A 26,844-nucleotide genomic window follows, 5' to 3' on the forward strand; every position below is an offset into this window, starting at 1 on the left:
AATTTACTTATTTAAAAGTATGTTTTCTTTGTGTTCTGTGTCTTTGTATGTGCATCCTGATTCTGTCCATACCTCCCTCTTAGTCTTGAAGCTTCCTGTGTGTTAAGACCACCTTTCCTCTCCTTTCCTCTGTGTCCTCTGGCTCCTGCTTCAATAACAGGCCCTATCTGTATCAACTGTTTGCTTGGAAAAGTGTTTCTTGGTATAACTGAGTGTTTCCAGAGAGGACTTTCCTCTTTTTTCTACCCTTTCTGGTTCTCATCACTCAATTCTGGCAGAGTAGACTCTAAATAGATGGAACCAGAGTTACTCAGATTGGGATGAACAAACTCTACATCTAGGGGTAAGACCAAATTAATTAGATGGTGTGGGTTGTAGCAAGTGTTATCAACTGATGTAGAGAACTAGATGGGGCTTCCTCTGATTTGGAGCTAGAAACTGAGCAAAAGGCAGAGATCTGATAATGTCATTCAGGAATACCCTAACAATTTCAATAAACTGGTGGAACATAGAGACCACAATAATAAGAGTGCCACTGAACTCTGAAGCACTAAGGAATGGTTTAATCCTGCATTTTCTTTGGCCATATTACTCTGACTAATGAAGTGGGGGATGAAAAGGGAAAGCAACATCAAGGATACAGATAGATTTAATGCCAGAGAAATCTGGGTCTCTAAGTATAAGAAATTATGGAATATGGAACCAGTATACTGGGTCTTGGAACAAAGTAAATTCTCAAGGTTTGTTTGACTTGATGTTTCCTGCAAATATACCACACCATTCACGTATTTTCTTTCTCACCTAGAGTTGAGAGGTGGATGATTTGAGCCTCTCATGTTGACAAAATATCAACATTTTAGCAGACAGAAGATAATGAGTGTTTGTATTTATGATTTCATAGCTGTGAGTTCATAGTCCCCAATTGTGGCACTGAGATCTAAAGTGGAACACCACAAAGTTCAAAGTTAGCTTCTCACAGAACCACCACTACTCTGTCTAGGCTGGAAGTGGTTTCTGGGCCTCAGTGGTACATTTGGAAGGAATCATAATACAACATACCTTGATTGTCTCTTGGTGTGTAAAGCCCTTAGCACATTGCTTGATACATAGCAAGTACTCAATAAGTGTAACCATAATCACTATGGAGAATATGCATGAAGGATAGCGTAACATGCTAGTTGCAAAAGAACTTTGCAAAATAGCTTCTTGCTGAAGAACTGTAGAGATCCAGAAATAGTAACTTGGCATTTCTGACTCATCTTTAGCTTTATGATGAAAAAAATAAACAAACAAATAAAAACAAACCCAACAAAACTAATGGATCAATTCTATGATTTTACAACTGGTCAGTTTTATGAAAAATATTTTTATGTGTAAAAGAACTGTCTGAGTTCATTTTCTGCTGCTAGAACAGAATACCACAAACTGAGTAATTTATAATGAACAAAAATGTATTTGTTGTGTGGTTCTAGAGGCTGGGAAGTCCAAGAACATGCCACTAGCATCTTGCGAGGGCCTTCATGCTGTATCATAGTATGACAGAAGGCAGAATGTGGAAGTGAGCATGTAAGACAGAGAGAAAAAAGAGGGTGAGCTCTTGAGATAATGGCATTAAGCTATTTATAAGGGTGAAGCCCTCATGACTTAATCACCTCTTAGAGGTCCCACCTTTGAATACTGTCAGAGTGGCAACTATATTTCAACATGAGTTTTGGATGGGACATTAAAACCATAACAATTACACTTGCTGGTTAACTTAGAATAATTTCTCTACTATCTTGAGTGAGACGCAGCCTGTATGTGAGCACAAGTAGGATGCATGTGTGCTTTCTGCTGCTGTGCCTATCACTAGGATTGTGAACTTTGGCAAGTCTTATGGGATTTCTAGGGTTAAAGACCCAAATGGTTAAAAAGTGAAGACAAACCTATGAAAAACACCTAAATTCTAAAAATCAACACCAATCCTAGCTGGAAGTAAACTAAGGAACTTGGCCATGGTAGACATGGCCAGGAGAAGAAGAAGGTCTCTAGAAAAGCACTTATAAGAGCACAAAGGGACAAATGGACAATAAGCCCTTTTTGCTACTCAAGGGCAACACTTGACTGTGTTCAATGCCAAAGGCTGGAACAATCCTAAGGACAAGGATTAGATTTTAGCTTTCTGCAGCTACTTCAACAAATATAGCAAAAAGGAACTGGGGAGATGAAAAAGAGAATTCTGTTCTCTGGGCAGACTGGCTAAGCATCATGTTTACACCTCTCCATTTCCCACCACTCAACATTGGCTCCATCCCTGTGATGCCACATTCCAGGGAGGGTTCCAAGGCCTCCTCCACTGCTTTCCATTTCCCCTTCTGAAAAAGTGAGATAAAGAAAGAAAGCAAAAATGATGGGAGACAGGAAAGGAGGAAGGAGGGAAGAAAGCATGAAAAGATAGAAGGAAGGATGGAAGCAGGGAAGGAAGGAAGGATTTCTTCCCAGGCAGTAAGACATTTGAGTGATTTATGAAGCTTAACCCAGAGAAGGGAAAGTTGAGGGTTAAAAATCTAAGAAACGAGAATGCAAAACATCAAGACTCAATAGTGCCAAGAGGTTAGGGCTATTGAAAAGCCAAGGACATTTGGCTGAGTGTGTGGTGAGGGGAAGTGGTATTGAATTCAGGCATTTCAACTCTGCGACTTTGGGAGAACTTCAAAACAAATAGGCTAAAATCCTAGCTGTGGTGCAGAGCAGTGTTGTATGTCCGACAATCCCCAGGGTCTGCCCTTCCTCCCCCTCCCCTGAGTCCCCCGTGACCCCCCCTCCCAAACAGGGCAGTGAAGGAATGTAGGTGGAATCCGCTGAGGCTGGGGCTCTACCAGGGATAACAGAATTCACAGCCTGAGAGCAGGCCAGCCAGAGTAGCTTAGAAAGACAAAGGGTTTGCAATGTAGGAAAAATACTAACCAACTTATTCTGGATTCTGTATCTGACCCCAAAACTTCAAAATGTTTTATTGTTTTCCCTTGGGTTTTCAGCTCTTCCTACATTATCTGCTTCCTCCTTTTAATTTGCTGAGCTCTGTTTCTCTACTCAGTGAGGAAGACAGGTGGGCTGGGGAGGGCAGTGAGAGGGGAGAGAAATAAAGAAGCCGGAAGGAGCAACTCAACAACTCGACCTTCTTCAGCTGCATGAAAATAATTCCAGATTTGAAAAGGGCTTTGGTGAGATTCATTGTTGGGGCGGGGTGGGAGAGCTGTGACTTTGCCAAGCCATCTTTTGTCATTCTCTTCCCTCATACCTAGGTTTCTCAGTCGCCCTGAGACTGACTATTTTGAAAAGTTAAATCGGAAGGAAAACACAGTTTGGAAGAAGGTGTTTCACAAAAAAAGAAAAGAAGCTGCCTGATTTATGTTATCTGGCAAAAGGGAGGCTGCGTCATGAATCAAAAGCCAGTGTTCAGGAAACAAATGAGTGAGAATGAGGCAGGACGGAAGAGGAAGGAAGGAAGGAAGAAAGAAGGAAAGAAGAAAGAAAGGAAGGTAGGAAGAAAAAAAAGGAAGAAAAAACAGAGAAAGGAAAGGTGAATGCACCATAAATAAACCATAGTTTGAGTTCCTGGAGGATAAGTAAATGGGAAAAAGAAGTAGAAAGAACTAATACAAATGCATATTTAAAAATTATCTACCGTTGTTAAAATTACTGTGCTCAGAACGAACAGCCTAACATAGACATGAACTTAAGAACTCACCTTTCAAAAATGGACAGGTTGGAAGTGTATAGCATTTAAAACAACAACACACCCCTCAGCCGCTCCCCCCCATTTGTTCATGCAGTGAGATTCCCCTGGGCTTGTGAGCCTCATACTCAAAGCAACAAGAAGTCAATAGTTGAACTGTGTCAATAAGAACAGATGAAAGCAACAGCCTCTGATTTAAATGAAAATAGGATACAGCATGAACTATTGTTTGCTCCATGACTTCCTTCTAATTCAGTTATTATCTTGAACCCAACCCAATCTACCTCATAAAAGCATGAAACTCAACTCCCAGGCTGTTTTCACCAGGAAAAGCCTTTAAGCCCTTTCCCCTTCTACATGGTCGTGAACTACGCATTTGGAATACATATGATTGATATTTTAAAAAAACACTCTGAGGCATGCTTTATATATGCACACATATAACTGCAGATGCATTGTACCCCCTCCACAAACTCAGGAACCCACATATGTATACACCATGCAAACACAAATGAGCGTACCTATGAAATGTCCAGAGCTCCCTAGGGAAAATGCTTTTACAGTATTCCAACTGGTCTGCAATTCAATGTGAATAAAAAGTAGAGGAGATGAAGAAATGAAGAAAAAAATCTGCCACTCAACTGAGTACCTACCATATGTGATGCATTGAGCCAAGTGCACCTTCATATTTAATATTGCAATTCATTTCGTGTAATCGCTGCTCTTAGAATCATGTTTTAACACACTGCGCGACTGAAACAATGTTTTCTGGTAAACTGTCTTAGAGAGGCCATTTCTATTTGAAAAGCCAGCTGTGAGGGGCTGGAAGGCACACAGCTGCAGACAGCTGGAGGGCTGGTACTGTAACAGGATCCTTGGAGAAGTCAACTGTAGTTCGCAGGCCCTGAGGCCGCATGTGGGAAGGCTTGTCTGAGCAGGGCAGTCTGCTTCTGCCTTGGCTTGTCCAGGAGTCCTTTGCTTTTCTCATTTATCTGATGGAGCCCAACCAATGAATAGGGCTTCCAGAACCAAATTACTTAGGAACCAGAGCAAGCTTCACTGAGTCTTCATTCTACCTTTTATTAAGATAATTTATATATATGCACACACATACTCCATCTTTCCCACCCATTTGTAATTTTGTGATCTTATACTCCCTTGAGCCCCCTTGGCTTCCTGTGACTTGAAGACTGCTCCTCAAGCCCTTTTGTGGGCTCCAGCGGAAATGAAGTAAAGCCCTTTGAAGCCAAAGAAGGTTCTGGGAGAGTGTTTGGCACCAGGTGAAGAGATCGCTTTCCAATTGCCAGTGAAATATTTGCCTCGGGCATGGGACGGAAATGAGGCTTGTTTCTTTACCTTCAGTTAGTTTTCATAGAGAAAAATAGTGGCTCAAGCTTTAAAAACATTGGCTGGTGATTTGGCTTCATGGGAATTCCCTCATCCTAAATAGATAAAATAATATAGCTACAGAAAGCTAATAGCCATTCTCAGCATGAATCGTACCGAATCTTTGCTTTTGGACTTTGTCGTTGTGACTTATTGGGTAATAAAAAGCCCTTTTTAAAATGTGTCCTGGGTAAGGACAACAAACGGGCATGGGCCCTTTTGGTCAATAAAATCACCAAAGCTGGAGCTTGTCATTTGACTATGTGCCTTGGCCTAAGCCTTGGGTCTGCAGGCCCATCTCCTGCCACATAAGAAGTACCAGAAGAACCAAAGTTTCTGCCACTCTCATCCTTCAAAGATGGCAGCACTGAACTCAATATCAAATATCAGCTGTTGAGGGAGAATTTTAGACCACAGACAGGAAATATGTCTAGGGGTTAGGGCCCTGGGAGATCAGCAGTAGGTCAGATAGTAGACTGAGATGGGGCAAACACAAAAAGGTTCAAGACAAAAGTTGAGAACCTGGCAAGAGTAAGAAAGAGCCTGTGCTCATTAGGACTTGACCACATGGAAAGGTGCTGCGTCCAACACAAGTTTCTATCTTCTACATCAAGGGAAATGGCCTATTGCCCAGAAAGTGGGGTGGGGGGGAGGATATTAATGCTTTCTATTTGTGTAACGCTTTGTAGTTTACAAAATCTTGCTGCATAAAACATCTCATTTGAACCGTTCAACAACCCCCACAAGGTAAGCAGAACAGATGGTATTGTTCAAATTTAATTGATATTGAAAATCAGGCTAAGAGAGATTAAGAGAGTTGCCTACAGTTATGAATGGCAGAGATAGACCTAGAACTCAGATTTGGTGATGCTCAGTTTGATGCTGTGTCTACTGTATCATATGACTTGATAATGATAACATCATGTATAGAGAATTAAAACACAAGTGAGGAATTGGAAGTAAGCCCCTGGCTATTTACAATGTCTCACTTCAGATTAGTTACATCCTAAGGTACCAAGAAAAATTACAGCTGAAAACAATAATCTGAAGACTAAAACAGCATTAAGGAATTAGGAAGTCTCGGGGAAATATTAGCAATAGACAATATTGTCCTATTTTCATAAAGGGGAACATCTGCAAATGATAGATAGTAAATTTGACATTGACATCTAGGACACTTTAAAACAGATTATTAAATGTGTGATTCTCAAATAATCAAAAAAGAAGTTCCTGGCACTGAGACCAAGAATGTGTTCACTAGGAGCAATTAATGTAGCTGTGAGCTGCTATCATTTTAATAGTTATTTGACTGGTAAATTAGGAAAATTGTTAGACAAGATAAATCTGAAACATAGGGAATGTTTGGGATAAATCTATTTTGATATTGTAGTCAAGAAAATAGGGAAATGTAGGCCAGATTATAGAATTAGTTGCATTTGTACATGTTTAACAGGGTCCAAAAACTCAATAAGTACCGAGTACTTGGAGACTGGGAAACTCTGGAGAGAAAAAGCCTCCTTCTAAGGCTGATGGGGGCATCAGCTCAGGACCAATGGGACAAGTCCAAGAGGTCTGAGGCAAAATTATGTGCAAGTTAACACGTCTGATGGATCTGATCAAAGATAATTTCAAGGTTTCTGAATTATGGCTCTTCTGTCAGGTGAGAATTCAAGTTTTTAAACTAGAAACTTGAGCGAATGCCAGGAAACCAGGATGAAGGTCCAAACCCAGGAAGAAGGAGTCAGGGACTCCAGTGACCTCACACTGTGGCTGCAGTGTTGAGCCTGAGTTTTTGTCTCCACTGACAAATGCAGGGGCAGGGATTGGTGGATGGTCTAGTCTTGCTCCACACAAAGGGAATAGACAATGCTCTTGACAACACTTCCTATTCATGTCCAGGCACTTGGACAACAGATATAGGGAGGAAACCACTGATATGCTGCTGGTCCGATGCTCATTGATTTTAGGAATGGCCAGGGCTGATGTACACATATCTTGTGATCAGCAGTATAGGTGCAGAAGGCTCATGGACATGGAGGTGCCCACTCACTGCAGGCCCACTGTCAATGAGGGAGAGGACATTGCCCTGGAGTTGAACCAAGTGGTCTCTGAGGTTTTTTCCAAGAGTCTGATTTTCTCAAGGAATGGAAAGCCCATTTTAAGCGTTTCTAATACTATAGGTCGGCTATTAATCTGCAGCTTTTCATTCTAAATTCAGTTGAAAAGGTCCCATGTGCTATTTCCCATTTTCCATACTATAGGAGTAGCAGCTCATAGTTATAATAAATTAGGACAGAGTGGAGAAACCACTGGAAGCCTGGGTTCTAGCCATGATTTGCCACTCTGCTTTTTACATATCATTTAACCTCCTTGGGCCTTTGATTTCATTGATGAAAAAATAATTTCACTGTGAGATATTCTATACATGAAATATATTAATATATTCATGCACACACACATGTGCATACAAGATTCATACAACACATCACATTTTACCTCATCTTCTAGCTAAAGGGAACATTACAAGAGTCTTCCATGACTTTTATCTGATTCTCCTGATCATTTTCTGTTTCCTTGTTCCTAAGTATAAGCACTCTCCAATGCATTTTGTACTTTTCATCTCCTTTGTTTTTGTTATAATTTTATTGCCTATGTGTGTGTTCCTAAAAAATACATCACTAAATTCTGTATGTTTTGGACTTTACATGAATGATTTCAACTCTACATAGAGTTTTAGTTTTCTTATGGTAAATCGGAGATTTTAATTTTATTTTTAGGACTCTTTGCTTCTAAGCATTATAAATTGATCTTAGGTTTATAAAGAAAGACATTCGCTGGAAGGATCTAGTGTTATTCAGACTCAGAGGAGGCACTCAACAACCAGACCTCAGGAAGGGCTGGATAAGGCAGCTCCTGGAATTTCAGTACCAGCAGTTGGTAAAATTTTCCAGCAATGCTATTATTGACTATTGACTAAAGTTAGCTCCAACAGGTTTTAGTCCCTTGTTTTTTTTCTTCAAAGTGCAAGCTTGCTAGAGATCATTTATTTGGCTCAGTCTGGCCATGTGCCCTACCTTACACTCAGGAGAAATGTGTCTCATGATTGGCAGCCCAGCCGATGTCCATGGAGCTAGAGGAGAGCATTCCCTCTAAGGAAGGGGTCCTGGGCTTGCTTTACCTCTCTCTGAGGGTTAGTATGAGGAGCCCATGAGGCCATAAATGTGGAAATTCTTTTAAAAGTGTGAAGCACTGTACATATTCATTCATTTGTTAAATGACAAAAAATATTTTAAATGCCTGCACTGTGCTAGGTACCATGTTAGACGCTGGGGATACACAAGTGACAAAATATACCCAAATATATAAATGAAAAACGTGGTAAAAGCAAGCAATTTATTGCTTGGTGATTTTGTCTATGTGCATAAAGCCCTGGACACAGACTATTTTTTTACTACACCCTAAAAAGGCAGTTATTATTGTTCCAATTTTACAAATGAGGCCCAGAGGTTAAGTAACCTGCCCAAGAAAGGGGTAGCCTAGATTGGCAGTCTGGAATCCTGACTCAAGGGTGAGTGGCCTTGCCTCCTGAGATGAGCTATAATACAGTCAGATATACAGGCTATGACAGAAGGACAATGATGGGGGCACTGGTACAGGCTTCATAGAAAAGGGACCTTTGAGGGTCCATGAGGCATTTACTAGGAGGCAAAATGATGGGAGGAGTTCCACCCCAGGCTGAGTGAAGAGCATGGGGATAGCAGGATTTATTGTGGGCATGTAGACCGAGGATAGGCAGTGTCCAACAGGGAGCTATTCTTTCCTCTACCCCTTCCTTTTCCAGGTTTATTTCTTATAGTTTAATCTCAAGGCATAGAAAACCTCTGCTGCAAATTTCAGTGTTTGTCTTTCCACTGAGGAATGATTCCATTCAAAGAAAAACCATTCTGGGTGGTAAGGAGGGTTGCTATTTATTTATTTAAGATGTGGGCAAACTCCTAATCAAAACTTCTACCATCATCTAAGCTGGCGTTCTCCCCAATGCGCTTCGTGAAAACTTTTGCCTAAGGCTTGCAGATTTGGTTTGCTATTTAAAATAATACAATTTGGCAATTGCTGAGGCTTTTTGTGCATCTGTTGTGTGTTTAAGTGGAACCTCATGGAAGATTGGAAACTCAGACCACAGAGGCAGCCTTAGAGCTACCTTCCATTGGATTCATGGTAGGAGTCCATCACTATTACCATTTTCAACATAGTGTTAATCATCATCATCATGATCATTGTTTTCAGCCACAGGGTCTGTAGACTTCAGTTGTTATTATGAGACCACAAAGTTATGATCTCTGAGCGAAAACTGTTTGCAATGTGTATTGATATGGTCAAACAGAAATAAGTTTGTATTTATGCAGAATGCATAAAAGAAACCAGGAAACTCTGAAATCAAGTTAGAAGGTTGAACATTTATAGGAGTTTAATTTGCAAGAGGATTTAGATGGGGCTGTGGGAAGTGGTGCTAAGGAAGCAAACTAGCGCATTTGCGTAATTTCTATCCTCACTTGAAATCCCATAGTTAATTTAAAAGCTTATCTTTTAAGTATTTACCATTCAAATCTATCACCTCTAGAAGGAATAATGTATATCATAGTGCTTTGTACCTTATAAAGTCCTGGTGAATGGTTAGTGGTTCCCACTTTTGTTTTGGGACCTAAAGCTTGTGCTTGTTCTTTTCATGCTCCAGAAAACAAGCCTCAGAAATTTGGTGACTGGGGTAGAATTGCTGAAGAAATAACAGAAAAGGATGGAACTAAAATTCAGGTCTTACAACTTTCCACGCATTGAGTTTCACGTGAGATCTTCTCACCAATCCGTACCTTACTTTCACTCGTTGAATCCCCTTCACAGTATATAGGATTTCAGGTAGAAATATGATTGGCAGAATAGTTCCATTTGCAGGTCCTATTTATCACACTAGAATCTATCCCTCTGGAGACCTATTTTAAAATCATTTTGGATATGATTTGAAAGAATGCCTCCCTATCCTGAAGCAGGGATATGTCTCAAATGATCTTGAGCATGACCTATGATTTTATATTATGCTGAGTAGGGTTTTTTGTCTTCACGATGATAAAGAAAGTGGAGAACATAGCACTCAGCCACTATTATCTCTATTAACCCAGGCAAAGCATTGACCTTTGATTGCTCCCCCATTTCTTTCTATTGTCTCCACCAGTTGCATGTTCTTAGTGTTGTGCATAAATAAGTCTAATTAGGAACACAAGTTTCAGGCTGTAGAAAAGCACTTAGCAGCTCTCCATGAATGCTGCGTTTAAAGGAAATAGAATTACAACGCAGAGCAGTATTACGGTATCAGTTTCTCTTTCTCTGTCCTCCTCTCTCTGTTTCCCTTTTTGTGCCTCTGTGGCCTTCTTTTTTCCTCCGCTTTCCAACTACAATGAATGTCTTGACTCAATATTCCTAACCAACATCTTGCCTGTTGGGTTTTTATCTCAACTCATTCTTTTTCATAGTCTTTTCCTGTGCCTTACAGATAATGTGAAGCAGATATCTTTTAAAATGTACTCCTGCTTTCCATAGTAAATCATTTCCAGAGGCAGTCTTCTCTTTTGTTCTTCAGGATTTTTTCCCCTCAGGTCCTATATTAATCCATTCATCCATCCAACCATCCATCCACTGACCAATCTTAAATAATGGTTTATCAAGAGCATATCTATTCAGGCCAAGTGTCAGCCAACACACAGGAAACATGATTTACACCTTGCACCCACTTCTCTCGCTATTCAGGTTGGAGGATGGGGGAAAACTGTGTGCTCAGTTTTCTGCAGAATGCACATAGTATGCTTTCCATAAATGCAAAATTTGTGGACACTACTATTGATGTCATCCTTTTCCTAAAGGCATATCCAGATGAAAGAAATTTTTAAAAAGTTATTCCTTGTCCTCTATTTAGGAGATTGATCTGTTAGGAAAATCATAAATCAATTTGGGATAGTGCATAAGATGCAATTGGATATCAAAAAAGATAGGTGCAGGCCTAAAATGATATGCATATGTAGGGAAGGTTTGCATTGACCTAAGAAAGCTCATTAAGGAATTAAACTGGGTTTTGAAAGATGGAAAATATTTGGATAATTAAAAAGGAGGATAAAGGATAATAATATGAAGAATTTACTACTTTCTAGACTGTTCTAAGTGCTTTTGTGTACATATTAACTCATTTAATCATTTAGTTCTTACAGAAGCTTACAGGGTAGTACTATTAATATATTGCTTTTGTGGATAAGTAAATTGAAGAACAGAAAGGTTAAATAACACAGCTAGGAATTGGCCATCAGAATTTGAACCCAGACAGACTTGCGGTAGGACATGTGCTCTTAACCATTGTGCAATTGGACACTTAAAGGTAGACCACGTGGGTAAAATAGGAAAGGCTGGATGGGAGAGGCCTGTGGAAGGAAGAATCAACCATGGGTGCCTGAAGGATGGGATGTTAGCATTCTTTATTTCACTAAAGAAATGAATCATTTCAAAGATTAAATAAAATCTTGCTATTTACCTGGTTTTTCAAAGGAATGTTTACTGGTTCTTGATAAGTTCAGCCCCAGGGAGCCACAACAATGGGTTAATTTTTTTCTTGGGCTAAATTTTATTTTTTTTCCTGGTAAAAATAATATTTAATACAGAGCTCAGACCATATGATTTATTGCCTGTTTGAAAATACTTTTCATCACTGTATGTTTTACCAGTAAATATTTAATCCTTGGCACCAAGTGCCACCCTGTTTATTAACTTTAGAGTTCATATTTTATAGTAAACTAAATTCTAAAATATCCTATGAAGAGAAAGACATTTCATCTACATAGTTCGCTGAGAAATGTTGCCAAAAGGAACCCCATATTATACTGCTTGGTCACATCACCCCTTTGATTATCGGAAAGCCTGATCACTAGAAAAGCAAACTTTCCTTCACAATAATGTCTATATTATATTACACTTGCTGTGGAATCCCAAGTTTTCATCCCAGACAATTGTCTTGTGCCCAAAGACACGACCAGAATAAATGACCTGGCTAGAGGCTTCACGCTTTTGCATGGGTGGCCCCCTCTGACTGACGATTCTGTTTTCCTGTCTTTGAGGCTATGGTTTCAAAAATTTAAAACCACCAGACCCAGAAAAGATAAATCTCTCTCAGTTTGCTTCAGAAAATCTAAACTCAATAATATCCACGTTGGTGGCTTCTGGAGAGAGTTACTCATCTGTCTTTCAGGAATGGGCCTTTTGGATCTCACTGACTCACTCTGGGACTGCTAGAGTTTTGCTCTAAGGCAGGGTTCTGAATCAGTGCTTGCGAGTTTTCTCTTACTGCTCTAGCACATAGTCTTCATTTTATTTATTTTATTTTATTTTTCTCCTCTCTTTTTTTTTCATTTTTATTTTAGGTTCAGAGGTTCATGTGCAGGTTTGTTATATGGGTATATAAATTGCATGTTGTGAGGGTTTGGTGTACACATTATTTTGTCACCCGGGCAATCAGCATAGTACTTGGTAGGTAGTTTTTCCATCCTCACCCTCCTCCCACCCTCCACCCTCAAGTAGGCACTGGTGTCTGTTGTTGCCTTCTTTGTGTCCATATGTACTCAATGTTTAGCTCCCACTTCTAAGTGAGAACATGTGGTATTTGGTTTTCTGTTCCTGTGTTAGGTTGCTTAGAATAATGGCCTCCAGCTCCACTGATGTTGCTGCAAAGGACATGATCTTATTCTTTTTTATGGCTGCACAGTATTCTATGGCTTATATGAACCACATTTGCTTTATCCAGTCCACCATTGATGGGCATTCAGGATGTTTCCATGTCTTTGCTGTTGTAAATAGTGCTGTGATGAACATATGAATGCATGTGACTTTACTGGAGAACGATTTATATTTCTTTGGGTATGAACCTAATAATGGGACTGCTAGGTTAAATGGTAATTGTGTTTTAAGTTTTTTGAGAAATCACCAAACTGCTTTCTACAATGGCTGGACTAATTTACATTCCCACCAGAGTGTATTCAGTGTTCTTTTTTCTCTTCAATCTTACCATCATCTGTTAATTTTTGACTTTTTAATAATAGCCATTCTGGCTGGTGTGAGATCATATATCTTATTGTGGTTTTGATTTGCATTTTTCTAATAATTAGTGATGTTGGACATTTTTTCATATGCTTATTGGCCATGTTATGCCTTCTTTAGAAAAGTGTCTCTTCGTGTCCTTTGCCCACTTTTTAATACAACTGTTCTTTGCTTATAAATCTGTAAGTTCCTTATATATTCTGGATATTAGACCTTTGTTGGATGCATGGTTTGTAAAAATTTTCTCCCATTCTGTCGGTTGTCTGTTTACTCTGTTGATAGTTTCTTTTGCTGGGCAGAAGGTCTTAAGTTTAATTAGATCCCATTTGTCAATTTTGTTTTTGTTTCAATTTCTTTTGGTGTTTTGGGCATGAAATTTTGGCCAGATCTTATGTCCGGAATGGTATTTCCTAGGTTATTGTCCACGGTTTTTATAGTTTTAGGTTTTACATTTAACCCTTTAATCCATCTTGAGTTGATTTTTATATATGGTGTAAGGAAGGTGTCCAGTTTCAATCATCTGCAGATGGCTAGCCAGTTATCCCAGGAACATTTATTGAATAAGGAGTCCTTTCCCCATTGCTAGTTTTTTGTTGATTTTGTCTCAGGTCAGATGGTTATAGATATGCAGCATTATTTCTTGGCTCTCTATTCTGTTCCACTGGTGTGTGTGTGTGTGTGTGTGTGTGTGTGTGTGTGTGTGTGTGTATGTGTTTACCAGTACCATGCTGTTTTGGTTACTGTAGCCTTATAGTTTGAAGTCAAGTAATGTAATGTCTCCAGCTTTGTTCTTTTTGCTTAGGATTGCCTTGGCCATTCAGGGTCTTTTTTGGTTTCATCTGAATTTTAGAATATATTTTTCTAATTCTGTGAAGAATGTCATTGGTAGTTTGATAGGAATAGCATTGAATCTATAAATTGCTTTGGGCAGTACTGCCATTTTGACAATACTGATTTTTCCTATCTATGAACATGGAATGTTTTTCCATTTGTTTGTGTAATCTCTGATTTCTTTGAGCAGTGTTTTATAATTCTCTTTGTAGAGATCTTTTACCTCCTTGGCTATCTGTATTCCTAGGCATTTTATTCCTTTTGTGGCTATTGTGAAGAAAATTAGGTTCTTGATTTGGCCTTCAGCATGAATATTGTTGGTGTATAGAAATACTACTGATTTTTGTACATTGATTTTGTATCCCGAAACTTTACTAAAGTTGTTTGTCAGATAAAGGAGCTTTTGGGCAGAGACTATGAGGTTTTCTAGGTAGAGTATCATATCATCTGCAAACAGGGATAGTTTGACTTCCTCTTCCTGTCTGGATGCCTTTTATTTGATTCCCTGGACTAATTGCTCTGGCTAGGACTTTCAGTATTATGTTGAATAGGAGTGGTGAGAGAGAACCTGCTTGTCTTGTTCCAGTTTTCAAGGGGAATGCTTCCAGCTTTTGCTCATCCAGTATGATGCTGCCTGTGGGTTTTTCATACATGGCTCTTACTATTTTGAAGTATGCTTCTTTAATGCCTAGTTTGTTGAGGGTTTTTAATATGAAGGGATGTTGAATTTTATTGAAAGCCTTTTCTGGGTCTATTGGGATGATCATATGGTTTTTTAGTTCTGTTTATGTGGTGAATTGCATTTATTGATTTGTGTATGTTGAACCAACCTTGCATTCCAGGGATAAAGCCTACTTGATGTTGGTGAATTAGCTTTTTGATGTGCTGCTGGATTTGGTTTGCTAGTATTCTTTTGTATACTCTCCACTTTAAAGCACACTCTATACCTTCCTATATTCTCTTCCTGCCATTCACTTTGGAGGAAATTCCTTTCCTTACCCACTCATTTCCTCAGTTATTAAAATTATATCCATTCTTAAAAGTTCAATTCCAATGACCATTATTTTACTTAAAGTGTAATATGGAGTTCATTATTCTTTTTTTCTTTTTTTTTTTTTGTTGAGATGGAGTCTTGCTTTGTCGCCCAGGCTGGAGCGCAGTGGCACGATCTTGGCTCACTGCAAGCTCTGCCTCCCGGGTTCACATGCCATTCTCCTGCCTCAGCCTCCCAAGTAGCTGGGACTACAGGTGCCCACCACCACACCCGGCTAATTTTTTTGTATTTTTAGTAGAGATGGGGTTTCACTGTGTTAGCCAGGATGGTCTCGATCTCCTGACCTCATGATCCGCCCGTCTCGGCCTCCCAAAGTGCTGGGATTACAGGCGTGAGCCACCACTCCCGGCCTGGAGTTCATTTTTCATGAAATTTTCCCTGATTCTAAGAAGTTAAATACACAGTTCTATAGAAGTATCTTAATTATTAACATGTCATCACTTTCACTGACTTATTTATTTTTCAATGTCAATGTTTCTCATTTTTTATGTTTACTAGAAACCTTAAATTGTCTCAGTTGTTGAAATGGGGAAGATTTCAGGAAATTGGAGAAAGATCAAAGCTATTAAAGACATTGCAATTAAAGTGAAGTAAAAAGAATGAGAAATAAATATAAAAATAACGATTCATCATTTGATTTAATTTTAGTTTTTTACATTTAGTAAACGTTTGTAAAAAGGGGATTTACAAAGAGTGTTTTGTGTGTGCCTGGTAACGTGTGTGATAGCATGCTGTAAACAATAAAGCATGTTATAAATGATCATTATTAATATTATTATGTATAGCAGAAGCTCTTTTAACATGCATCTGTTTAATTGACTTGCTAGATTAATGAATGTTTTTCATTCCCTCTAAGACATTCTAACTAATGCCCTTAGCAGAGCAAGTACTTATAACTAGCAGGCTACTTTCTAGTAAGCCTGTACAATTATGCTCAGAAAAAATTGTATGCTTACTGAGAGAGCCAGTTGAGTTTATTCCAAAACCTGTTTATTCTAGTTGTACTTGAAATTATAATTGTAAAATGTAATTTGCTAATATATAAAGCAATAGATTATGATTGTGAAAAGATGTTTGCTGTTTATTTGAAAACAAACTTGAAATATTTTTGAGTGACTCAGTAAAGATGGATTACTTTACAAAGCTGCTGTTGATTTTATAGTTATGAGACCACTATAAAAATGTTGACAAAAAATCTAAAAATCTAGAATTCTGCACTTAGCTTTTTTTTTTTTTTTCCACGTAGCTTTCTTTATAAATGACTTGAAGCTCTGGCTTCACTTTAAAGAAACAAAAACCAGAGATCATGGGTGATGCTTAAAAGTGTATTGTTTATACAGTAAGAACTAAGCAGAACTCTGATCAGAAGAGTCAAAGAAAAAATTGTGGCCTTATTATTATAAGATTGGTAAATAAATTTACATTTCTATTTGATTTAGTTAAAATTAAAATCTATAGTACTTTGTTATAAGTCCCCATCCACATATCCTCATTTTAAGTGGCTTTTTGTTTATCTGTGAAACCTTAGGTTTCTGCTAGAACATGTTTCTTGTTAACTATCTCAATGCTGGATGGTAGTTGGTGCTAATGAGGCTAACCCTGTCTGATACTTTCCAGGCAATGACTCCTTAGATATGGGATGATCTGGGCACTGGTTGGAGACAACATCAAACTTACTAACTTAGGATCTAAGAAGAAAAAAAAAAAGACTGTCCCCCTGGTGCAATAGCCCTCTTTATGTTCTTGCATGGTCTGACTCCTTAGGCCTAGTCTAGATAAAAAACACAAATGGGAGCTTTGGCAGCCTGGCGTGGCACTGAAGCCTGCAAGCCCAGATGTTAAGTTAAATCAGGTGAGACATTGACTCAGGATGATTGAAGGCTCTGGAACTGGAAGGAAAATGTGAATCATATTTGAAGGGAGAATCAAAAGGTCATGTCCAGAGAAGTTGTGCCAAATGTTGAGTCTAAGAGCTAAATGAAGTTGTAAATGGAAAGGTGAGTCAAAAGCACAAAACTCACATGGCTTAGAGCAGGATGAGATGAGAAGTTTTATATGAAATTAGTCATGGAGAAGGCTGTGATCAGTGTAGGAGTTTTAGGAACCTAATTTTTTTTCACTGGTCAATTTTGGCTTGCAAACCAGGTAGGTGGGGAGAAACTAGGGGAAGTTTAAACTTAGAATCTTTTTGGGTTTCATTTATACATATAATACTTTAATATATGTAACCAATTTCTTGACAAACTGCATTTTGTTGGATATATAAGTTGAAAAATTTTACTTTCTTTATCTCTGCCCCCATGTCATGTTGAGTTCACTTTTCATCCTGGATAGTGGCTCACTTAATGATAGCTTGGCTTGGTTGTATAAATTCTATTGCTCTTAGTTATTTAAGTGGTTTTATATTGGTTTCTGAGATCCAGCACTTTCAACTTAAAACTTTCATCTCATATTATATTCAAAGTAGTTCTTCTCTCCTCCACCAGTACTGGGGTTTTATTGTCTTGTAGTGAGGATCCGTGTTGTGTGGACTGGCTCTCAGAGAGTTCTACACAGTTCTTCCTGCAAGTAATTTCTTAGATGTTAGGACAGAAGAAAGGAAAAAAACAAAAAAGAAAAATGAAAACTTTCTTCATGACTGAGCCTTGTTGCAGTCTTGCCCTTGGATGTTCATGATGGCTGCTCTTGATCATTGTCCATGATCTCCAAGTACGTGGATAGTTGCTAAACATGCCTTGCGGACGAGGAACTCTTAATCTAGAGGAGTTAAGTCATTGGTGACATCTTAGAAGATTCATCTTCCTTAGTCATTGGTGATGTCTTAGAAGATTCGGCTGCATCTTGCTGCTGACTCCCAGGAGGTGGCATCACACTTCGCTTCTCCTATATCCCCCTCTTACCTTGCTGTGTCAGTTCTGGGGAGACTGTATCTCTTAATCTTCTCAACTCATGTTTAGTTCCAGCCACAGAATGAAATATCAGCCTCTCCATCTTGCTGATACCCTCAAACTTTATAAAGTGATTTGTTCTCAGTTAAGGGGCAAGAGAAGTTCCCTAAGATGAGGCAACGGATAGCTCTTTTTCACAAGCCCTGCAATGTCCTAGACAATTTTTTTCATCAAGCTTTCTTTCTTCTCATATTGGCAGGGCTGAATAGGAGTACCAGTTTTTAGTAGGGGTAGTCCTCTGAATTGGTACTTTTCAGTAGCCTTGAGAGTGAAAATTCCCTGAATTATGAAATGAGATGTGGGTGCTGAGTGTGGTAGCTCACGCCTGTAATCCTAGCACTTTGGGAGGCCGAAGCAGGTGGATCACCTAAGGTCAGGAGTTCGAGACCAGCCTGGCCAAAATGGTGAAACTCTGTCTTTACTAAAAATACACAAATTAGCTGGGTATGGTGTCAGGCAGCTGTAATCCCAGCTACTTGGGAGGCTGAGGCAGGAGAAACGCTTGAACCCAGGAGGCAGAGATTGCAGTGAGCTGAGATCACACCATTGCACTCCAGCCTGAGCGAGAAGAGCAAAACTCTGTCTCAAAAAAAAAAAAAAAAAAAAAAGTGAGTTGCTTGGTTCTTTTGTTTATCTTCAGCTTTAAGTCTTAGATAGGAAAACAAACAAACAAAAAACAAACTTGATTTCTCTGACGCATGCTTTGGTGGCAGTGATTTTGAACTGCTTTCCTTTTCCATCCTTGCCATTGGTGAGGTAAAGGACTTTCTTAGCTCCAGGTAATTTCTTGGTTCCAGATTATCCAGAGAATCCTGGGCCATACATACTTCAAATGAAGTCCACTAACCTCATCTGAGAATAAGCAACTATCAGTTGCTCAGCATAGACCAATTTATTGGGCATTTTTGAATGCAATTTAGTACAATTTTATGGCTTTCCTACTGTGTGTAAGTGCTGCAGAGTGAGAAACAAGATTCACGTTCTCAAGATGCAAAGTATTCTAGGCAGGTGGAAATCACTCTTTACGTATATATAATGTAGTGTTTTGGGAAAAATAATTTGGATACATATTCAGGAGAATTATCTTTTGCCAGGACGTGCCAAAAATTGTGAGGCTGTATGAGTTTTAACAAGCTGCATCAGCTCTCTGGGGCTCAAGTTCTTCGTTTGTAATTCAGAGTGTTGGGTAAGGTGATTTCCAGGGATGCAGCTCTAATATTCCTTAATAATATGAACTATAGAGATGTATTTCCCCTTGCTCATGTTGTCTTGTATTAAGGTACCCTCCCTGCTTCCTTTTTGTTTTAAAATTTTCTTCTGAAGGATATGTAATTCAAAAAAGATTAAGAATCTCTGCACTTTACATTCTCTCTGAGCAGTGGAAAGAAAAGATGTCTTGGAAATATATTGGAGTATGTTAGATGTCTAGATAATTGAGGATAATTGAAATCTTAACAATATTAAGTCTTCTAATCCATGAACATAATATACATCTTCAATTGTTTAGGACTCCTTTCACAGTGTTTTTAAGTTTTCAGCATACAGAGTAAGCACATTTTTTTTAAAAAAAACACCGATACTTAAGTATAATACAATATTTATTTTTGGTGCTTTTGTAAATTATATTTTGAAAATATTCAATTTCAAAGTATTCATTACTAATATGTAGAAATAAAATTGATTTTTTTGTATATTGACCTGCAACTTTGCTAAACTCACATATTAATTCTAGTCGTTCTTTCATATTGTCCGTGAATAGAGACAGTTTTGTTTCTTCCTTTCAATTTGCTTATCTTTTATTTATTTTTCCTGCCTTATTGCACTGACTGGGACCTTCAGTAGGATGTTGAGTAGAAGTGATGAGAGAAAACATCCTTGCCTTGCTCCCAAACTTAGTGGAGCCTTCAGTCTTTTCATCATTAAGAATCATGCTACCTGCAGGTTTTCTTGGTAGATGCCTATTATAAGACTAAGGAAGTTTCCTTCTATTTTTAGTTTGTTGAGAGCATTTTTTTTTTAAATCATGAATGCATGTTGAATTTGGTTAAGTGACTTTTGTACTTATATTAAGATAATCATATTTTCCTTTAGTCTGTTGATATAATGAATTACATTTATTTATATTTAAATAGTGAGCCAACCTTGCCTTTCTAAGTCTATTATGATGATTTTAAAAAATGTACTGCTGTTTTTGATTTCTTAATATTTTGTTAAGAATTTTTGTAAATTGTTGGTGAGATCTTTTGTACCATAATAATTTTTTTTCTTGTAATGTCTTTGTTTTGTCTTGGTGTTAGGGTAATACTGGCCTTATAAAATGAGTTGAGGAATATTCTCTTCAGTTTTTTGTTTGGATGAACATGTGTAGAATTTACAGTTATTCTTTAAGCTACTGAATTTTATATATAGAAAATATCTCTTGTGAATGTTGAAAATGTCATTTCTTTTTCTTGTTTTATTGCATTGGTTCAATATTCCAGAAATATGTTAAATATTAGTACACTGCTTTATCTGTTTAATGAGGGTGCCTCCAGTATTTTACTATTAAATGTGCTGAAATATAATATTGGCTTGATATTCTCAATTATGTCAAAGAATTATTAAATTCCACTTTGCAAAGTTTTGTTTCTATCATGAACAGATTTAGAATTTTATCAAATTACTTTCCAGCATTTATTTTTTAACAGCTTTATTGAGATGTAGTTCACACACATACTATTTACCTATTTAAAGTGTAGAACTCAACCTAGTTTTTTGTGTATTTACAGGATTATACAGCTATTATTGCAACTTAATTTTAAACTTTTTCACCACCCCAAAACGTGACACCAAGCTCATTTATTATCAATCACTCCCCATTTCCAGCTGCCTCTATCTCCTGGAAACTGCTAATGTACTTTGTGCTTCTATATATTTGCCTATTGTGAACATTTTGTATTTTTTTGTGAATATCTGGAGTTTTTTACTTAGCACGATATTTTTAAAGTTCATTATGTTGTAGTATGTAACAGTATTTCATTTCTTTTTATGCTCAAATTATATTATTTTATTATTTGGATATACTACTTTTTTTAACTATGAGTTGATGGACATGCAGGTTGTTTCTGCTTTTTGGTTATGCTGCTGTGAACATGTCATTGTGTGGACATATGTTTTCATTTCTCTTGGGTATACATCTAGAAACGGAATTGCTTGGTCATATGGTAACTCTATGTTTAACATATTGAAGGATTTCCAGACCAAAGCGTCTGCCTTGTTTTAATTCTCCTTAGCAGGATGAGAGTTCCAATTTCATTCACATTTTTATTTGTCTTTCTGATTATAACCACCCAAGTGGGTGTGTAGTTGTATGGTTTTGATTTGTATTTCTTAATGACTAATGATATTGAACATCTTTTTAGATACTTATTGACAATTTGTTTATCTTCTTTGGAGAAATGCCTATTCAGATGCTTTGCCAATTTTTCAATTGGATTATTTATTTTTTATTATTGAGCTTTAAGGGTTCCTTATTCTAGATACTCATCGTTTATTAGACATACTTTTTGCAAATATTCTCTCATTCTGTGGGGTGTCTTTTCACTTTCCTGATGGTTTCACTTGCAGCATGAAAGTTTGTAATTTTGATGATGTCCAACTTACTTACCTGTCTTTTTCTTTTATTCTTGGTGATTTTGACAGTGTTATGTCTAAAAAAATCATTGCCTAATCCAAGGTCATGAAGATTTACTTCTATGGTTTTTTTTTTTTTTTTTCCCTAAGAGTTACATAGTTTCAACTCTTACATTCATTTTGAACTAATTTTGTGTATGATTTGAGGAAGGGACCTAATTCATTCTTTTGCATGTAGACATTTATTTTTTCCAGCACTATTTGTTAAGAAGACTATTGGACTATTTTTCCCCCATTGAATTGTATTGGATCCCTTGTCTAAAATCAACTGACCACAACTGTAAGGGTTTATTTTTGGGTTTCAAATTTTATTGAATTGATCAATCTGCTTATCCTTATGCTAATACCATACTGTCTTGATCACTATAGCTTTGTAGTAACCTCTGAAGTTTAAGAAGTGTTGGCCTTCCAACTTTGTTTCTTTTTTTCAAGATTCTTTTGGCTATTCTGGGTCTTCAAAAATTATTAATGTAATAAATTATACAAATGGATTTCCTGTCAATCCATCATCATTATTGAAACCATAGAGAAAAAATTGGAATACTTGACTACAAACTTATGTATGTAACAAAGTATTGTAAATCAATCTACAAGGCAAAGTATAAAAATATTTGTAAATATGTTAAAGGCACTGGGTCAATATATGTAATTTGTAAAGTATTGTAATATATTAATAGAAACATGATATATGTTTAAATTTAGAAATAGCAGAGAACAGATAATTTATGAGAGAAATGTGAATGACCAATAAGCTTAGACAAAAAGTTTGTCATGATAATAAAAGAAATTAGAATTAAAACAATATAATATCTTTCACCCTCCTTTAAAATTTATATATTTTTTACTTTTCCATTAAGCAACTGTATGTATTTTTTTGGTGACAATAGTCAATGTTATCGTCGTTGAAACAAAAACTCAGGTCATGTGGCTGGAGAGTATATATTTATTGGACGGTAATTTGGCAGTACTTGTCAAGAGCCGTATATGCTTATACTCTTTGATGAACTAACAAATACAACACGGTATTAGTTATTATGATGATGAAAAACTGGAAAATATAATGGTTGATGATAAGTAATAAATAAGTATAGTTTAACTGTATAATAAGATATCTTGGGGACATTAAAAATAAAGAATTAGAGTCAAATTTACGAGACAAAATGTTTTTGAGTTACATGCACATATGTAACTTGTAGTATTTGGTTGCACACAACTACAAATGCTACAGATGCTTTCATTTTCCTCCATTCATTACCTTAAATCATATTTTATCAGATCTGGAGGAAGTCTTCATAAACTGGGGCTAGAAGTCTGCTAAAACCATGTAAAAAATTAAATTCAATTGGTTGTATTTGAAAATATCCTTAAAGTTGTATGGTCCTAGTAATATTGAATAATGCACAATCTCATCACACCCAAAGCTTTTTTGGTTCTAGATTATACAGACCAACCAATAAAAAAAATCTGAAAACATCAAAGAACTGACAAGAGAAGCTGAAGAGAAACTAGAAATCTTGAAAGGAAAGCTGACCATGGAAGCTTATTTTCTTCTGAGGGTATTCTTGTACTTTTAAACTATTGTTTTGATGTAAGATGAGGATTACAGAGATAAAAATCCAGGGTTCAAACAAGGTGAGACATCTAATAAAAGACAAAACAAGGTGGTTCTCAGTTGGTAGTTTTCTTGGGCACCCAACAGAAGAAAATCCAAGTACTCTATGAAGAAAGCCTGAGATCATTCCAGTGATTTTTTTTTTTTTTTTTCCCCTGAGTAGAAAGGTCATCACAGGCTGGGCGTGGTGGTGCATGCCTGTAATCCCAGCACTTTGGGAGACTGAGGCGGGTGGATCATCTGAGGTCAGGAGTTCAAAACCAGCCTAACTAACATGGTGAAACCTCGTCTCTACTAAATAATAATAAGAAGAAAAAATTTAGCCAAGCATGGTGGCACATGCTTATAATCCTAGCTACTCAGGAGGCTGAGGCAGGAGAATCGTTTGAATCTGGGAGGTGGAGGTTGCAGTGAGTCGAGATCTTGCCATTGTACTCCAGCCTAGGCAAGAAGAGTGAAACTCCATCTCAAAAAAAAAAAAAAAAAAAAAAAAAAAAAGTCATCACACTGCCAAAGATAACCAAGTCTATAAGAAAACAAATTGACATGCATAAGAACCAATAAAAGCAGACAAAAAACAAAAAGAAAAAGTCTTGCAAATATTTCAGATATTGGAATATCAGAGAAAGCCTATAAAATAGACATGTTAAATATGCTCAGAGAAATAGAAGACAAGTTTGAAAATGACTTCAAGTAATAGGGTACTATAAAAATGATATCACAAATTTGATGAAAGAGCCAAATAGAGAACCCCTGGAAATCAAAATGTCATAACTAGTGTTATAGCTCTTTTAGAATTTGTCCCCAACCAGATAAATAAAAAGATATCTATACCTAGACACATCATAGGAAAACTGTACAACACCAGAGACAAAGAGAAAAATCTTAAAAGCAGCCACAGCAGAAAGATATATTATCTTTAAAAGAATAAAAGTTAGTCTGAAGTTGACTTCTCAGTAGCAACAATAGAAGCCAGAAGATAGTGGATTATTCTCAGTTTGATGTAATAACTGCCAGCCAAGAATTCCACACTCAGGGAAAGCATATTTCAAGATAAAAGTAAATAAAGTTATTTTCAAATAAACAAAAGCTGAGTTTGTCATCAGCACATTTTCTTCAAAGGAAATTCCAACACATGTTCTTCATGCAGAAGGAAAATTGTAGATAGATGTTCTAAGGTACAAGAAAAAATTCAGGGGCCAGGCGTGGTGGCTCATGCCTGTAATCACAGCACTTTGGGGGAGGTCGAGGCAGGCGGATCACGAGGTCAAGAGGTTGAGACCATCCTGGCCAACATGGTGAAACCCCATCTCTACCAAAAATACAAAAATTAGCTGGGCGTGGTGGCATGCACCTGTAGTCCCAGCTACTCAGGAGGCTGAGGCAGGAGAATGGCTTGAACTTGGGAGGCAGAGGTTGCGATGAGCCGAGATCGCACCACTGCACTCTAGCCTGGCAACAGAGCGAGACTTCGTCTCAAAAAAAAAAAAAAAAAGGAAAAACATCAGGAAAGTAGTAAATATGTGGTAAATGTAACTTAAATTGGAATAATATTAACTTGTGGAGATTTTTCAAAAATCACAGAATTAAAAAACAGGACAACATTAGCATATTCATTGCAAAGTGTCTGGAGCAGCCCCTTATGGACCTGAGATGATTATCTTGAGAAGAAAATTGTGATGGACACAAGGAAGCAAAAGGGTGATCTCTTGAATGAAGAGCTGGCTGATTGAAAGCAAAGGCTGAAGTGTCCTTAAGAAGAACAACAAAGCAAGCTTCTCTGCATCAGGGCAAAGAACGTGGAGGAATAAGATGCTTGGGCCAGTGGGACCAGAAGTATGAAAGCAGGAGAGGATGGGATGAGGACACTCAGAACACTAATATTTCCCCACAAATTACTCATCTCCTGTGGAGGGACTCCATGACGTTAGGGTTACTTCCTGTCTTGTTTTTTTTGACTGCCTGTGATCCACACTGAGCTGCGCTGCGGAAAAGGCACAGCAGACAGACTGATGTAAGAGGGCTAAAAGAAGATGACATGTCAGCAGCATAAACATCAGTTTCAGAATCTGACTGGCTGCTAGTGTGAAAATGTCAGAAGTGAGCTGTGCCCCAAGATGTTGAGGAGGTGTGATGTTAATGCTGATGACACAGATGGAGTCAGCATGAAGCTTTGGCAGCAGCCTCTCCAATACAGCTCCAGCCTTCTGTGGGCTTCTGATGGCTTGAGTCATTGTTACAGAGATGGCTGAACATTTCACCCCTCATCTTGTGGTTTTTGGTTATGGATCCAACTGTTCAAGGAGCTGGTGTGAACTGATTCCTAAAGCTAGAATTAGTCCAACTCTGTTGCGGGTGTGATGGCTCGTGGTGGGGAAAGCACTCAACTCTAACTTAGAATTCTCTGATTACTTCACCATCTCCTTCAGTAAGTACACTGTCAACTCCTTCAGGGAAGAATAGTATTCTTTATCTTCATATCACCTGGCACATGTAAGTGTCCAATAATAGGTTTTTTTTTTCTTAAGTGACTAAACCCCTATTAGGTTGCAATAGTTGAAATTCAGATTTGATTTTGTGCAGTATCACTGGCATCTCTATTTTCTCTTTCTCCTGTTCAACACATTTTGGGGAGGACATTTGGTATTATCAAAATTTGGGGGGAATGTTTGATGTCTTTTGCTTTCCAAGTAGTCACTGGCCAGAGTCATAAAATTGTTTTGTACTAGGATTGTGTTAGTCTTTTTTACATAAGCAAGGTAAGGAGTGGGTCTGCTCATCAGTTTCAACCTAAGAACAAGGCCAGGCAGTCCAACTTTGTCAACACTAATGGGTATTCAATAGTTACAGTTGAAGAATTTTCCATTGGAGGAATTCGAAAACTATGATTTATCAGCCAAAAATCTACCTACTGGTATTGGAGAGAATGAAAATAATGACTGCGCTGATGTCATTTTGTATTCTTTTATTCCATTCTTAAGGGTTGGAAGCAAGTCTGAAAAATATTTTCATGGGCAGAATGAGTTAATAATTGATTATTAAAAGGGTCTCCTCTCTCCTCTCTCCTCCCATGACCAACTCCGGAAATGAGTTTATTTTCTTCTTAATCATCTCAAATGATTTGGTCACCAGTAATAGTACTATGCTATTGTTTCTCAGGCATACCAAGGACTAGTACCCTTAGTTAGGGTAGTCAGCAATTTAATAATGTCCTTGGTTATGAAGAAAGTCTCCAGCCTTGGATAGATAAAGCAGATGGATTTTATTATGACGTTTTCACCTTTAATTGTACGTTGGTTACAAAGTGAATTTGGGTAGAGATAATAAAGATCTAGGAGAGAAGATATTGCAGTAGAAAGTGAAATCCCAGAAGCAAAGGTGCCAAGAAGTAGAGAAAGTGCCAGGCCTTGGAGCTTTCAATGAGAAAATGCCCTGTGTTACTAAGTCAGGTAAATACCAAGGAACTGTCCTCTACACATTTTGTGATGGTTAAGAA

General features: G+C 37.7%; 1 long non-coding RNA gene across 2 annotated transcripts in view; it reads left to right on the plus strand.

Annotated features, from left to right (window-relative positions):
• The window catches only part of LOC112135470 (uncharacterized), a 261,078-nt gene that overhangs the window by 159,806 nt on the left and 74,428 nt on the right, over window positions 1-26,844 (plus strand). Inside the window, exon 1 of one of the 2 annotated variants that reach the window (XR_008511465.2) lies at window positions 25,626-25,776. The exons of the other annotated variant lie outside the window; for it this stretch is intronic. This is a non-coding gene — a long non-coding RNA (uncharacterized LOC112135470). Of the gene's footprint in view, window positions 1-25,625; window positions 25,777-26,844 lie in introns of those variants that run through there. 2 annotated transcript variants of the gene reach the window in all.

Source organism: Pongo abelii, chromosome 9 (assembly GCF_028885655.2).
Source record: "Pongo abelii isolate AG06213 chromosome 9, NHGRI_mPonAbe1-v2.0_pri, whole genome shotgun sequence".
Taxonomy (NCBI): Eukaryota; Metazoa; Chordata; class Mammalia; order Primates; family Hominidae; genus Pongo; species Pongo abelii.